Source organism: Chionomys nivalis, chromosome 5 (genome assembly GCF_950005125.1).
Source record: "Chionomys nivalis chromosome 5, mChiNiv1.1, whole genome shotgun sequence".
NCBI classification, from domain to species: Eukaryota; Metazoa; Chordata; class Mammalia; order Rodentia; family Cricetidae; genus Chionomys; species Chionomys nivalis.
Genome location: NC_080090.1, coordinates 44,186,900 through 44,203,027, shown reverse-complemented (window position 1 = coordinate 44,203,027; position 16,128 = coordinate 44,186,900). Strand labels below are relative to the sequence as shown.

Sequence of the window (16,128 nt, the reverse complement as noted above, 5' to 3'; positions counted from 1 at the left end):
AAAGTGATTATAAAGTTCTGAGAAGAACCAAGAACTCTGGGTTGCCAAACGCTGTGCAAGAGTCCTCACAGGTGATGATGCTTACTATGAGGTCCTCACTGAGGGGCAGTGAGGGCTATGGGCAGAGAGTCCATGATCCCTTTCTCTGGGAGCCTAAGGTGTGGAACTACGGTTTGCAACAGCCTCAAACTTCTCTCTCCCACAAAACACACACCCCTTCATAATGCCCATGGGGGCTGACAAGCTGCTTCCCACCAGTCTGTCCCTGACAAGACAGTGCATGGGGAGATAGGGGCATCCATGGTGAGCTTGTATCAGAGCCCGCTCTTCGCCCTGCTGCTCTAGGGACTATAGGAAACACCAGGCTTTACTTCCTCTGTATTCCCGAAGCTTAATACAGCCCAACTCACAGTGAATGGCAAGAAGCATGGGTGACTAAATATGGGGTTCCATCCCTCTGGGGGAGCATGTATGTGGACAGAGTTCATCTGAGCTGTTGCCTCCTAAAATTAACAGCCTCGCCATCACCTAGTGGTCTGCAGAGGAGTTATGGAGTGCTCCTGCCCCGCCAGTGGCCAGGAGGGTGATTTATGCGCCTGTGATAGGACCTGGCCCAATGTTTGCAAAGCGCTTCTTAGAGTAAAGGTGCTTCATAAACACCAGGCATTCTCCTGCTGAGGGGCCAAGTGCTACAAATCAGATTTGGTGGCACGAAAGTAACATATTTACGATCCACTATCATATTGCAAATGAAATGGATGTAATGAAAGTGTCACTTCTACAAATCCCTCTGATGTACAGACCCGACCTATGAATATGAAAACAGACACCCGAGCACTTTTATCTGAATGTCTAATCATGGAAATAAATGAAGCCGTGTTCGTTTTAATGTGTGCACTTGTGCATGTATCTGGAATATTGATTTTCATACACACGATAAAAATTTAATGCAGGAAATGCGAGAGAGCTGCAGGCCCCACACGGACCCAGGAAGAGGAAAACCGGGCTTTCCTGAAACCTTCTTGTTACCAACAAGAGAAAAGGCCACCAATGGTGCATTTTGTTTGCAAAGACTTTTTCCATATTCAGTTTAGCAAAGGAAGCTCCGCTTGAAATTACAGTCTGAAGTCCGCACAATCCGACCCCTCCGCTCCTTGCTAACTGCATGAATAACAGGTCACAGCTGGTCTGAAGCCATGCAGTAACTACTGTACTGAGATGCTCAAGAGGAGAACACAGAAGAATGGTCTAATCCGAATCTAAAGACTGTTTTCTGGATTGCTTGCACAAATGAACTCCAAGGACCTGAAGGCAAGGACGTGCATCACTAACTGCTGAGACTACTTCTCCCAGAATATTGAGTGGTCGGTGCGCAGGCACCTAAAGAGGACGGTCCCGGTGTGAAGGTGGGCTGAGCTGGAGTGCTTCCTCCACTGCACAGTGTCCTGGAAGGCGGAGGCTGCCTGTCCTCTAATAAAGCATGCGCCACACATACACTGGTAGGAACCCAGACATACAGAGAAAGGTGAATGCTGGCGAATCAGAGGCTGGGCTTTCTTTCCCTGTGGTTTGCAGGTGCTATTGAACCAGCCCGAGACCAGAGCACCTTAAGTGTCTGCATAGTGAAGCATTTTCATTCCTTGGGACCTTGATTTCAGCGACTCCACCTATTCCCAAGCACGCCACATAGTTACACTTGTGTAAGGACTTGCACAGGTGACTCCACACCCCCGCAACTGCCAACTGGGTGTCCACTATGCCAGGGAGCAGGCAGAAGGCACTGTCAGAATTCTGAAGATAGTTAGTCAAATACAGGGGAATCAATCTGGATATAGCATCACAAAAGTTTAACAAGGTCCTTCTGGCCTGGACCAACTTTCTAAAGCTACTCTGAGCAACAGAGGAGAGCCCTGTATACTACCATGTCCAGAGGCCAAATGCTTCTCAAATTACTTTATGCTAATGATACCATGGAGACAATTCTAAACACATCCTTCCCCATGTGACTTTTAGCAACGGATCCCCTAACTTTGCACATAGACATTGTTCCACTCCCCTCCTTCCTCCATCTCGGCAGGTGTGGTCACCCCTGTTGGGGTTGGGTGTGTTCTTCCAGCGGCCATGTTTGCAGGGCAATGGTTTAGGATAGTGAGTCTCTCTTTCAGTGACATGTGAACTCCAGGAATCATTTTCAGTTTGACCCTACAAACAAGGGCAAAGAAGACAGGCTCGGTGACAAGAGCCTGTCTTCTCAAGTCACTGCAGTAGCTTCAGTAGGAGAATCAAAGGTTTAAGGCCAGCAGGGACAATACAGTGAGACCCGGTCTCAGAGAAAGAGTAAAAATGAGAAAGGAGCCTGGGGCTACAGGGTCATGGGAAGGGCTTCCTCTTGCGCGTGATGCAATGCGCGTTTTCATTCCTGGGACTGCAAAGCAAACAAACACAAAGCAACCAACAAACTATCCTGTCCACCTTGGCCTGGGCTCAGAGGGCAAAGAGAACATTCTAGTGTGCCATGCTGTATAAGAGCAGGCATGGGGCATGTGAAACTGAGGGATTACAAGGTTTTCACAACCTTTCCTTGCCAGCTGGTGGTCCTTTGCTCTCTTCCTCTGGCAGCAATGGGCTACTTCAGGGAGAGTTTTCCATCTCTGACCTTGTGCTTGGAAGAGCTGTCCTTTGTAGGTGGAGGCTGACCTTAACAGGACAGTGGAAATGGAGGAAGAGACTGGGCCTGGCTTAGCCTTCTGACTCTGAACAAAGAGTCACCCAGCTCGTCTTGTTTCTATATTCTTTATTTATTTACTTATTTTTGATCAGGATCTCCCTGGGTAGCTCTGGCTGTCCTGGCACTTGCTCTGTAGATCAGGCTGGTTTCCAGCTCACAGAGATCCACCTGCCTCTACCTCTGCCTTCTAAGTGCTGGGATTGAAGGAGTGCAACAACACACACAGTCTTTTACCTTGCTCCAATGTGGGGAGCAGAGTTTAGGGGCCACTTCACAGTGTACATTCACAGCATGAGTTGAGCTCCACAGTTGTTGCTGCCCTGTCTGTCCTTGCACATACGAAACACCTCACTGGTGGGTTTTTTGATAGTTTGGGTTGGGGGAGGTGGTCGTCCTAACATTAGGAATGAACACACTTATAATAGTCAACCATGTAAGCTGTCTAGAAGGCCCATGTGACCTGCATCCATAAGTCATCTGAGGGATGGAAAAGTGGCCCCTGGTTTTCCAGATGTTTGCTAACATTTGGAACATTAATGTCCCATCTAGCATATTAATGTGGAGAATCTCATGCACACTTTCAAATCTGAGCCATAAGAATAATCTATGTGTGGATGTGTGGGTGCTCCTACTGTATGCTTCATTTAGATGACCAAAGACCTCTCCATGCCTTCAGTGGACACACACACACACACACACTGCACACACACACCACAATACACACCACACATACACACTACACATACCACACACACATACACACACACTGCACACACACACCACACACAATACACACCACACATACATACTACACATACCACACACACATATACTACACCCCACATCCCTTGCACACCCACACACCACACACATACCACACATACACACCACACACACACATATATACACTACATGGGAATACCCCCCTCCACACACACTAAAATAAAAACTAAAACCAAAAAAAAAGCTATATGGAAACCTGGTACTTCCTAAGCTCATTCTAAAAATTAAGAAGAAAATCTTAAAAATCAACTCATGAAAGAAATGAGACAACATTTGGAAACAAGGCTTTCTTCAGTAAGCCTGTAGAGGCAGTCAGTAAACCACCTACCCGCATTTATGGAATAAAAGGCCATCTAAATCTACCACAGAGCTGTAAGAGATCTTTTGTAGAGGCCATGGGAGTCCCTTCTGGGAGAGCTTGGAAGGTACTTACTTATAGAGGTGTCAGGAGCAACCTGGACGGATGGACATCATGCCATGGGCAGGGAATGGACATCAGACTAGATATAGGCCTATAGCTCAGGGTTCCCCTGCAGGCTGGGGAGTCTTGCCAAGGAGACTTGAGTTTTAAGTTCACTGGGTTGTGTCTGGCGCTCACAGTAATGGACAATTCCATCTGTTCCTGGAGAAGAGATGACTGGGGGCAGAAGTCACTGGAGGTAGGAAGCTCCAGAGCAGACATGAGGAAGTTCTGAATCAAGAAAGAATTATGTGGTGGAGCCCGAGTAAAGAACGCTGGGCAGGGCCTGTGACAACTCTCACCTTGGGAAGAGATGAGCCAGACAAGATTAAATGTGTGGGATTCCAGGTGCCCATGTTGTCCTGTGGAGTGTGCAATTGGATAGTTTGACCTCAGCCCGGAAAGTGACTGGCCATGGCCGAAGACTGGGAAACAGGCACGTCTATGGGAACAGTAGAGCAGAGAGTGCTAGCCGATCCTAATTTAGGCCCCCATGTTTCCTTTCTCCCAGTCCTTCGAGGAATGAATATAAATGAGACTCTGATTTTGGAACTACGTTTTAGTTATTTCTGTATGTCGGATGCTGATGCAGACAGTGGGGATATGGCAGGGAACTAGAGTGAAGTGTGTGTATGGGTGTGTGTGTGTTGTGTGTATGTATGTGTGAGTATTGTGTATATGTGTGTGTTGTTGTGTGTGTATATATGTGCGTGTGCATGTGTGAGTGTGTATGTGTGTGAGTGTATGTGTGAGTGTGTGTATGTGTGTGTATTTGTATGAGTGTTGTGTGTATGTGTATATTGTGTGAGTGTGTGTATATGTGTGTATGTGTGTATATGTGTGTATGTGTGTGAGTGTGTGTATGTGAGTGTGTGTATGTGTATGTGTGTGAGTGTGTGTATGTGTGTGTGTGTGTGTGTGAGAGAGAGAGAGAAAGTGTGTGTGTGTGTGTGTGTGTGTGTTCAGCAAGGACGATGGAAGGAGGGCTACCTCTAAGAATCACTACCAGAATCCTTGACCATTCCTCGCTCTTACTTTTAAAAAGCAAAGACTGGAAACATTTTAGCCTCCTGGTAGACACTCACACATAAGGTCTCCTTCTGCGGACTGGTAGACTTGCTTCTTAAACCACTAGTCTGGTGTGTGACCTAGACTTCTGTCCTTAGTCATGGCATTAAGTACAGCTTGTCCCAACAGCAGCGCAACACCTGCCTCATTTCTAACCTCATCCCTTCAGGGCTGAGGGATGCCCCACGCCCTGCAAAGTGCTTCTCATACATTCTGCTATTTAATTTTCCAACAGCTCCATGTAGGAGCTGCTACTCAAAAGTTACACATGTAGAAGCTAAATCTGAGCATCCCAGAAGCCCCACAATCCTTGGCCTACACAAGTAGGACTTGAACATGGACGCCTCTGTTTCCACAGCAGCATACTGTTCCTAAAATGACTGCCAGAACTTTCTCCTTTTTGAAAGATCGGGGTCTAATCACACAAATGCAGCAAGAAATTTCTCTTCTCAGCTTGGCTGTCCTTGCATGCTATGGAGTAACCACTCCCTGGCCTAGGAAAAAACATGTCAGAAGATCACACAGCAGAAATAAGCCCTTGCCATGTGGCTCTCTGCACACACACTGTTGCTCAGCTCTGTCACCAGCTTGCCTTCCAGCGTGAGCAAAGCAGTTCCTCGCTAGGAAGAGACCAGCTCAGGTTGTCAATCTATTAAAGGGCTGAATCCTGCTGAGACCACACAAGTCCTCTGTCCGTCCTACTGATCCTGAGCCTCAGGGGACAGTCACCGCAGAGGAAGCTGCCATCTTAGCCATTCTCGCCATCACTTGGAGTCACATACTTGAATGTCTGTCATTAACAGAGATCTAAGTTTCTCCTCCCGGGAATGTTTATGCCAAGGGGCCGAAGCAAGACAGAAAAGTATCCCGAGAAACAACACCCCAGACATCCCAGCGCCAGCTTCACAGTTCTTTCCTTTGGCCCTTCCTGTCACAACCAAACCCACATTCACAGGCAGCAGGGGATTGTGACTTCCCCTTTCCATCAGACTGACATCTGCTGAGGCCCCAGGTAGAGACTCCCTGGAGTCTGCAAAGAGAAGTGTAGAGCAAAGCAAACAGGCAGTGATAAAGGACTTTCTGTGACTGCCTCTCACAGCATGGGGTCCTCAGCATGAGTGCAAAGTCAGGAGTAGACCTTTAGGGTGGAACAAAAAAGAGCACATCCAAGATATGGCTGCTGTGCACACACAGGGGCATCTGCACCCCACACTCACCGTGACAAAACTGACCATGAGTAGCATTATCTGGGGATCCACAGTGATCCAGGCTGGGGACCAATTGCCAAAAACGAGAAGCTCAGCCTACCTAGACTCTTTGTTTGTTTGTTTGTTTGTTTCTCGAGACAGGGTTTCTCTGTAGCTTTAGAGCCTGTCCTGGAACTTGCTCAGTAGACCAGGCTGGCCTCAAACTCACAGAGCTCCACTTGACTCTGCCTCCCGTGTGCTGGGATAAAAGGCTGTCCAGCCTGCCTAGACTCTTGCTGGTGGATGGCTATGGGGAACAAACTGAGCCACTCTACTATCTGGTCATGGCAAATCTTGGGGAGAACCCCAGAACAGGAGAACGGGTGAGCAATGGACAGGGCAATGCATTAGGAAGTGAGGGCAAGGGAAAAGCTCTTCTACCACACACAGCAGAGACACTGGCACAGCCATGTTCATTGCTGCACCATTCGCAATAGCCACAAAATGGAACCAGCTGAGGCAGCCATCAGGCAATGAACGGATAAAGAATAGGTGGCACACATACACAGTGGAATTCTATTTAACCATAAAGAAAAATGAAATCACAGCCTTTTCAGGAAAATGGATGGAGCTGAAGATCTTTATGGCTAGCGAAATAAACCAGACTCAGGAAGACAAATGCCATGTTCTCTCTCATATTCAAGTGCCAGATTTAAAACTCTCTCTCTCTCTCTCCCACTGTGTGTGCGCATGTGCACATGTGTGCATGTGTATGTGTGTGTGTGTGTGTAAGTGAGTGCAGAGTGCCTATGTAGAGAAGTACCTTCAAGCAGAGTGTAGAGAGGGCAGAGCCAGGCATAGCAGGCCTTGCTCTTGTCAATCTTCATGATACCAGTTACAAACAACCCCAAGAAGAAAAGAAGTTGGAGCAGCGTATCTGTACTGAACATGCGTAGACTATTTTTCTTGTCATTTTTTTCTTACATAGTATGACATGGCATTGTATAGCATTTACGTTATAGCATGCATTCTAAATATTCTAGAAATGATTTAATTTACGTAGTTCATGTGTGTGTATTAATAGACCACACAGCTATGGCACCTTGGCTACATAAGGACTGGGACACCATCAGATCTTAGACTCTCAGTGTGTCCTGGAAACATCCCAAGAAAACTGAGAAATGACTAAGGCATGGGTACCGGGCAGCTGCAAATATTGTTTATGGTGGGGAAAATAATTCTCTGCAAATTAAACAGAGGCCAAGAAAGCTGTGTGTCAGTTATGTGACACCACTCATTCACACAGTTTTTCCTTCAGTATTCTGGGGACCCAGTGACAGGTAGGGTTAGTTCTGCATGATTACCTGATTACCCTGAGGTACTAGTGACAAAGGCACTCTGTTCCCTAGAGAGTCACATCTGGACTTGAGGAGAGAACAAACTTTCTCATGAGATTTTGGACACGGAAGACATACTTTAGGTTTGCTGGGTCGTCATGGTCCCCGTTACAGCTCAACCGAGATTGCACCGCAGAAAGCAAGAGGATTGTGTGTGAGCTGCTAGGTTGGGCTCTAGGAAAACTTTCGGAAGATAAACCTTCAACCAAATCTGACCCCAGACACTCTAATGTGTGCATCGTTAAGCTGAAAACTGCCCTTGGTTGTTAGGAAGCTGTATACGCAACAAATCCAAGTTGAGGAACAGGACGTTGAACAGGAAAGGAAACAACCCTCACCACGACGCCCATCCATTTGTTTTCCACCTTACACTAGCCGCCAGCAACGCAGATGCGGTTTTGCTGTCCTGTGATGAGCACCAACCCCTTCCCAATTTCTTCGTCTGAACTAACAGTCTGCATTATCTCTAGATGCATGGCTGAGGGAAGATGCAAACATCCCTGACCTAAACATAAGATTACTGTGTGGCTACACCCTGAGAACACGCACACCAGAGCAGAATGTGAGATATAGACTTTTGCCCAATCAGCAAGAGGAAGAAGGGGCTGACCAGAGACATTGCTCCCAAAGAAGGGACATTTGAGCCAAATTGCAATCAACAAAATGTAGAGCATTCTAGGTTGAGGGGGAAGTGTGAATAGAATTTGGTAACATAATAAGGGGTAGGGGGCTGAGTAGTGGCTTGGAGGCGTCTGGGAGAAGCAGGCGATGTTTCAGCTCTTAGGGTATCAGATTTGCCTTCAAACATGTCAGGTGTAGTAGGGACCAATGACAATACGCACATACTCTCAAATAATGTTTGGTGAATACCCGGGTAGCTCCCAGCTTGTGGGAGCATTGGCATGGAAGTCACGCAGAATAGAGCCCGTTCAACGTGCCAATGTCAGGGATAGTGTGACTCAGGATCACTGGTGGCATCCTCCTGAAACATTTCCTTCCTAGGCATTCAGAGATCCTGTAGGGCTGTGACTCTGGCTTCCTTGGGACTGACTTAGTTAGAAAGAGACCCTCATAAATATTCATTGTAACTCGTACAGGGAGGAAGAAGGATGCAGAGACCCTGTCTTCTCTATGACAACGCTACCCTGTCCATCAGAGAATGATGCTAATAGGGCACCTTTGCTCCAGAAGACAAAGCCACCTTCACAGGCACAGGCTTTGATCCACAGATCTTGCTGACCTTGAACTCCCAGGCTGACCTTGAACTCACAATCCTCAGGCCTTAGAGTCTGTAGTACTGTCCAGTCCATGTTGTTGTTTGTTAAATGATATTTTTCTTTCAAAAGAAAGTCTCTCTTCCCCGGAGCCCATGTGGTTCTTATACTGGGTAGAGAATCCAGGAAACCAGGCATTGAACACTTAGGATGGTAGCTGTCCTAGCCTAATACTGGTCACAGCTTGCATATCCAGTTCTGGAAGGCTAAAATTGCAAATGCTTCCAAACCAGTGACCCCACATGTCGACATGTGAATGTCCGCTCTAGTGTGACACCCTCACCAGTGCAAACACTCTCCCCACTGTGACACCCTCCTCAGGGGACCAGTCTCACTAGTGTGACATCTTCCCCAAAGTGCCATCCTTTCCAGTATGAACAGCCTCTCCGGCATGGCATAGGCAGAGGTGGCTATGATGGGAATGATAATGACTTCAGGGTGCAGCCCTTGATGTGAATGGGTTCAGTAACAGTCCACAGAGCGCTCATTATCTTGTCTGCAATGTGAGGTTATGGCAAGAAAATTGTCTGTCTGTAAGATGTAAGAATTAATTAATAAAAAGTTTGAGCTAATAGGCCAACCAGTTTATAATTAATGTCGGCCTCTGTGTGTTTCTCTGGGACTGAAAGACTGCGGGACTGGGCAGGACAGAAATCTCAGTCAACATTAAAATGTGGCACTTGGGACTAAAGGGCCATCTTCAGGTTCTCGGGGCAGATCCAAATGCAGAGGGCTGTGGTCCTTCAAGGACTTACTTGCCAAACATCTTAATATGGACATATGCTGAGTGGGGGTGGTACAAGACTTTAATCACAGCACTTGGGGCGCAGAGGCAGGAGGATCTCTGTGAAGTTAGAGACCAGCTTGGTCTACAGAGTGAGTTCTAGGACAGGCTCCAAGCTATACAGAGAAACCTTGTCTTGAAACTCCAGAAAGAAAGAGAGAAAGGGAGGGAGGGAGGGAGGGAGGGAGGGAGAGAGGGGGGGACAGCACATGTTATCATTCTAGGTGGTGTAAGCATGCTGACCAGCCCTGACTTCCCCAGCCTCAGAGCCCACTGCTGCATTTGCTGGTCTGCATCAGGATTTGGAACACATCTATGCGCTTCTGTTTCCACCTTCTGGGAACTCTGCTGCACATGGGGTTCTCACAGGGCTATGTCCCCATCAGCTGTCCAGTGCACCTGCTGTATAGGCCCCTTCCTGTGGGCTATAAATACCGTCAGGCCTGGGACCATGCCACCTTACCTAAATTCCCTTCACCAACAGCAAAAGATAAAAGGAGGCTTTCCTTTAGGGCTGTTAATAACTGCAAGATCCAATGCCGTTTTGTACCTGATAGGCAATCACACTGAACTTATACTACTACCCTAGATCTGGACTCGGGGTGTAGGCACCAAGTCACAAATATAGAAAACACATGTGGCTTCCCAAAGTGACGCAGATCTCTTGAGAAATACATAGTCAACATATTAGGATCCCCATGAGAGGATCGCGGCTCATCCTCAAACGCCCACAACATCAGCAGCTGCTATGAGGGCTATCAGGAAAATATTCGGAGCTAAAATGTAGTATTCCTCCAGAAGAGTGTATCCATAAAGGAAGAAATGACCACAGAAGATCAATCAGCCCCCCCATCTGTCCCTTTGTCCAGATGTACAGAAGTAATGACTGCAGAAGATCAATTAGTCCCCACATCTGTCCCTTTGTCCAGATGTACCTATAACGTGTAGTACAAGGGTCTTGAGTCTTGTTTCCTCCCCTGAATGTTTGTGTAGAGTGAAGCTTTCTGGAAAAATCTTTCAATCAACAGCAAGGAGAAAGAAACACTACCCAGTGCCAGCAAAGACTTGGGACATACTCCACATTTAGAGGAATGTGTTTTCTAAGCCTTTGCTTGACGTGGTCTTAGAACTGGAGGAATCAGAATGCTGGCCTTCCTGTATGATTCATTATGTAATTGGTGTGCTTTGTTAGAAATATGATCTATTATAACCTTGAATGGAGTACATTAAATGATGTTGAAAATTAGATTATTCTGATTATTAGGGAAGTGAGAAGTGCGCTAAACATTTGTAAGGCTGGTAATCAATCAGGGTATCCATTTGAGTGCAATAAAAATAAATCCGGAGCGAGTGTGTTTGAATCTAATTTTTTAAGCATGACATTTTCTTCAGAGTTTCTCTCTAAAATGTCACCGTCTCCTAGAACAGTGATTGATCCCGTCTCGAGGGAGACGCACTCACTCCAATTACTTCGCCCCCTGCACAAAAACCCAGGCCCCCTTCCCAGCAGTCGCATGGATCATGGTAATGACAGCAGGCTTTATGGGAGCACAGAGTTACATCACTTCAGCCAGAAGGCCACCCTTCTTCCTTGGCCAGATGAGAATGGAGAGAGCATGCCCTTCCAGCCAGCATGTGGCCCTGCGCCTTTGCTAAATAAAAATGGCAATTTTCACATCTGTTTTGACTTTCCTGAGAAGTACGCTGCCTTGCACACAGTCATTGTACTAATATATTTGCAGAGAAAATAAATGATTCAATGACTGCCTTAATTTACCCTTTGATCTCCTTTCTCTAGAACAGTGCCCAGCACCCTAGAAGTACAGGAGCAGCTGTGTGCGACACGGGAAGGCAGGATGCGCTTGGACTCATGGTCACGGATGTTGGAAACACTGCAGAGGTTAAAGCATCCAGTCTGGACTGCAAAGCTCTAGGGGAGATCAGCTTCCTTCTCTACCTGCTATGCAGAGGCACGGGGGTGGGGGTGGTATGAATGGAGGTGAAACCCTTGTGGATATTGCAGTGTAAGGCCCGAGCAGAACTGTCTGCTCCTCGGCAATGCCCACTCTTCTTTCGAGGAAGGAACAAAGGCAGGGCAAATGGGAAACACAGACAACAGAGCGTACTGCCTGAACTTTGGTTTGAGGCACTGGAATGGCGCTGAGGGTCTGGTACATCTAGACAAATCCTACAACTGAGCCACATCCCAATCCCTTCCTTTCCTTTCTTTCCTCTTTGTCACTGTCCCATCTCCCCTTCCCTTCTTTTCCTTTTCTTCCAGTTCTAGGACTTGAATCCATGGCTTTGTCCACACAAGGCAAATGCTCTGCCACGACACCCCCTGCCCTACCTATCCCTTTCTACTTCCTTTTCATTTCCCTCTTCCCTTTCCTCTTCTCCCTTCCCTCCCTTTCTGACACCAAGGATTAAACCCAGGGCTATGAGTACTTTAAGTAACCACTCTGGCATTTAGCCCCGCCCAGCAATTCAAGAGAATTGAATGCAGCTGTGACAGCCAATGATTCTGTTACAGGCTGCAGTGCAGAAGCCCATCAAAGATTAAGGACAACAACACACCCATTGCCATGTGAGGGAAAGTAAAGATAGTTGGAGGAGTTCAGGAAAGTTAAGTGACCTCTTGGGGACACGGTGGGCTATGGGGTTTGGGACTTACTGGGTAGACTGGGGTTGGGGGCAGGGAGGTGGACACTATGGAAAACAGGCTGGTCAATAGCTTCCCTACCCCTGCCCTCATTCCTGATAATCATTCAGGAAATTCACCTTCAGAAGGAAGCTGCTCTTCTACCAACTAAACACTGGTGTGATATGACAGATGACACCCGGCACGTGATGAACAACCCTAGGTAATCTTCCAGAGAGTATGACTTTTTTCTTTCAGGTTTTGTTTCTTTTTAGATTTTGAAAATGTTTACCTAGTCATGAGAGATTCTGGAGGCAAAGACTCCAGAATCTAAGCGGGGCGTTTTCTATGTACTTAGAGCAGGAAAGTAATTTTGTGTCAGCTCCAGGGAAATGTGGTCTTCTTTCAAAAGAAAAGGAGCATTTAACACACAAAATACATAGGCTAGGTAAGTTGCTCCACGCCTGTAGTCCTAGCCTTCCGAAGGAGGGTCTTGAGTTCAAGGTCAGTCTTTGCTACTTAGCTGAACTGTGCCCTCTCAGAACAAACGAAACAAACCCCAATACATTAATAAAATAGCAACATAAGCTCTGAAGACTGAGAAAGGACTGGAATTTGCAGAGAAAGAAACATAAATCATGTCCCACTCATGGCCACATTTGATTTAGTTTATTCTTTATCTCTGGGTGCATTCCTTTCTTTCAATATAGATCATGTAGTATCTCAGATTTCTGATCTTGCTCTCCTCAAACGCAGCATCATGAATGTCTCCTGACATCATTACACAGCCCTTGAAAAAGTCCTTGCAGTTGATACCCAGCAAGGCACTCTTTTCATTGGGTGCGACCTGACTTAGACTTGCACAGCAAGGCACTCTTTTCATTGGGTGAGACCTGACTTACACACACATTCTTTCCTATTAGCTCTTTCCAGTTCGTCTGCTCTGTGCTTCTACAAACAGTGCTGCAGTGGACATCTTTAGACATCATACTGGGCATGGTTTTTGATTCTTTCTTTCTCCTTCCTTCTCTCCTCCCTCCACCCCTTCTTCCTCCTTCACTTTTTTCTCCCTTCCCCTCCCCTTCCCCTTTCCTTCCTCTCTACCTTATCTTTTCTTTTTCAAACAGTTCTTACTACACCTTAGGTGATGTCTCTGCAGCCTAGTCTGGCCTCCTGAGTGTTGGGATTACAGGTGTGAATACTACTTCTGGCTTGGCTGCTTTCTGGGAAGTGCTTCAAGGGAAGGGCTTGGAGAAGCTTCTGAAAGACGTGGGCACCCCAGTTCCCAGTGTCCAACAGCCTTGTGCTGCCAGCTTGCTCACCTTCCCTTGTAGGTGGTGGTATTTGTTCTCTCCAAGAGAGCTTGTCTCTGGAGGGGAGCAGACAGCTCTGCTCCCACCGTAGCCGCACTGATGGGGCATCAGTAATGAGCCCCTATGGTCATGACACAATTCCCATGAACACTGCTGCTGCCCATGTCCCACTGCTGGCTTAAAAGTTCCCCCGTTGAATACTACACAGCAGAAAAAAAATAATGACATCTTGAATTTTGCAGGTAAATAGATGGAGCTAGACAACCTCATTTTGAGTGAGGTAACTCAGACCCAGAAAGACAATTATCACATGTACTCACTCATAAAGTGGTTTTTAAACATAAAGCAAAGAAAACCAGCCCCACAAATCATAATCCCAGAGAACCTAGACAACAACGAGGACCCTAAGAGAGACAGACATGGATCTAATCTACATGGGAAGTAGAAAAAGACAAGATCTCCTGAGTAAATTGGGAACATGGGGACCTTGGAAGAGGGTCAAAGGAGAGGGGAGAGGCAGGGAGGGGAGCAGAGAAAAATGTAGAGCTCAATAAAAATCAATAAAAATATATAACAAAGTTCCCCAACTGGTAGATACGGCAATGCAATTGGATTACAGGACAATCCACGACTCCTTTGGTCAACCTCAGCCCTTTTTCACAAACATTTCCATTAGGAAGTGGACACGCATGGCTACAATGTTACTGACAGCCAGTGGAGAACACCCTGGGGTGTTGCTCAGACTTATTGAGCTTGCCCCCCCACTTTTAGGAAGAAAAGCCAGGAGGTTGTAACATGAGGGGGCCTGCATGTTGGGGTTTCTGTCCCACCCGATACCCCATAGCCAGCAAGTCCCAGAGAAAGTCACACAGAGATCTCCATAAATTATAAAACCGGCCCATTGGCTTGGGCTACTTATTAGCTCTTGTAGCTTATATTAACCCATAATTCTTATCTATGTTAGCCAAGGTGACATCCAGGCTAGGGCCGCTGTTGAGGACCATGTCTGGGTTCTTGGTCCTACCACAGCTGAGGTCTGTGTTGATGTCCATGACCTGTGTCACCACCAAAGACTGTAGGGGCAACGCCTACAAAACTGCAGCTAGCTTCTGAATGTCTGCAGGTAGCATAGCTTTAATCTGCTTTTTGTCTTCAGCAACCAACATATGTGAATTGTGTATGAGAGCTTCACAAAGGGGCAAAGCCTGTGCCAAACCTGGTTGGGAAAAATCCAATATACTGTGACATTTGTATTTGGCATTGCCCCTATGGAAGCTTAATTAAGATGTTTTAGGGATTTGGAAATCAACTTGCTAAGGTGTAAACTGGAGAAAAATAAAGAAGCCCGAGGCTAAGGGAAAGGCTCTCTGTCTGCAGTAGTAGTCCACGAAGAGGCTGAGTCTCCCGGCAGCTGGAAAGGCTGAAGTCATCCTTGAGGTCCCCTCTGCTTCTGTCTACACACCTGTCCATGTGAACACTGACATCCCAGATACAACAAAAGGCCACACAGATACCCAGGTTCTGGGCCACCACTGGTAGCCGTGTTGGGAACAAAGGGACATGCCACAATTGGGCCATGCCAATCTCTGTGGCCTGCACTGTTACCTATGGCCATGGGTTGACTGGACCTGAGTTGCTGGTGAGTTTGTACTGTGGCTAAGTTCCAGCTGTCTCAAGTCATTCTTCGATTAACCAGGATCAACCAAATGGAACACCTGCTATGTAGATCACAGTGGGGGGAGGCTGTGCTCAGTGTCTGCCTCTCCCTGGACACCACGCCTCTCCAAGATCACATGTGCTGGTACCCTTTTGCTTCATCACCTTTAGGTCTTTGCTCAAATGCTCCTTCCCAGAGGGCTTCCCTACGAAGTAATGGTCATCTCCTGGTGTGGGGGTCCTTCTGTCTATGTGTTGCTTTTATTAGTCAAAGAACTGGCTTGGCTTATAGCATGGGAGGAGGAAGGTGGAGTCAGGGAGAAGCCATGGAGCCACAGGAGATAGACAGTGTGAACTTTAGCCGGTAAGCCACAGCCATGTGGCGCTATACAGATTAATAGAAACGGGTTAAATTAATATGTAAGAGTTAGCCAATAAGAAGCTAGAGCTAAGGGGCCAAGCTGTGTTTCAATTAATATAGTTTCTGTGTGGTTATTGTGGTTCTGGGCAGTCAGGATGAACAAGCGGCCCCTCCTCCAACAATCTTCCTCTAGCATCTGTGTGGGAAGTACCTGGTTAATGTCACTGACACCTTACCTGTATAGTCTCATCCTCTCTCCAGGTGGCTGCTCCATCCCCACATACTCGATCTCTCCCATTCATTCTCTGCTTCCCTCCATTGCCCTGTCTCTATCGCTGCCTACACACCTTCCTCTGTAAATTCTCTGTCTCCCTCTACACAGGTACACCTTCCCCACATAGTCTTTGCCACTGTCCACACAGGTGCATCTTCCCCACAGACCCTCTATCTTCCTCCATTCCTGCACACCTTCCCCA

The 16,128-nt window shown here is 47.0% G+C and overlaps 1 protein-coding gene across 2 annotated transcripts in view; it reads right to left on the bottom strand.

Annotated features, from left to right (window-relative positions):
* Rarb (retinoic acid receptor beta) overlaps positions 1-16,128 on the bottom strand; it is a 145,840-nt gene that overhangs the window by 19,509 nt on the left and 110,203 nt on the right. The gene's annotated exons all lie outside the window — the stretch shown is intronic.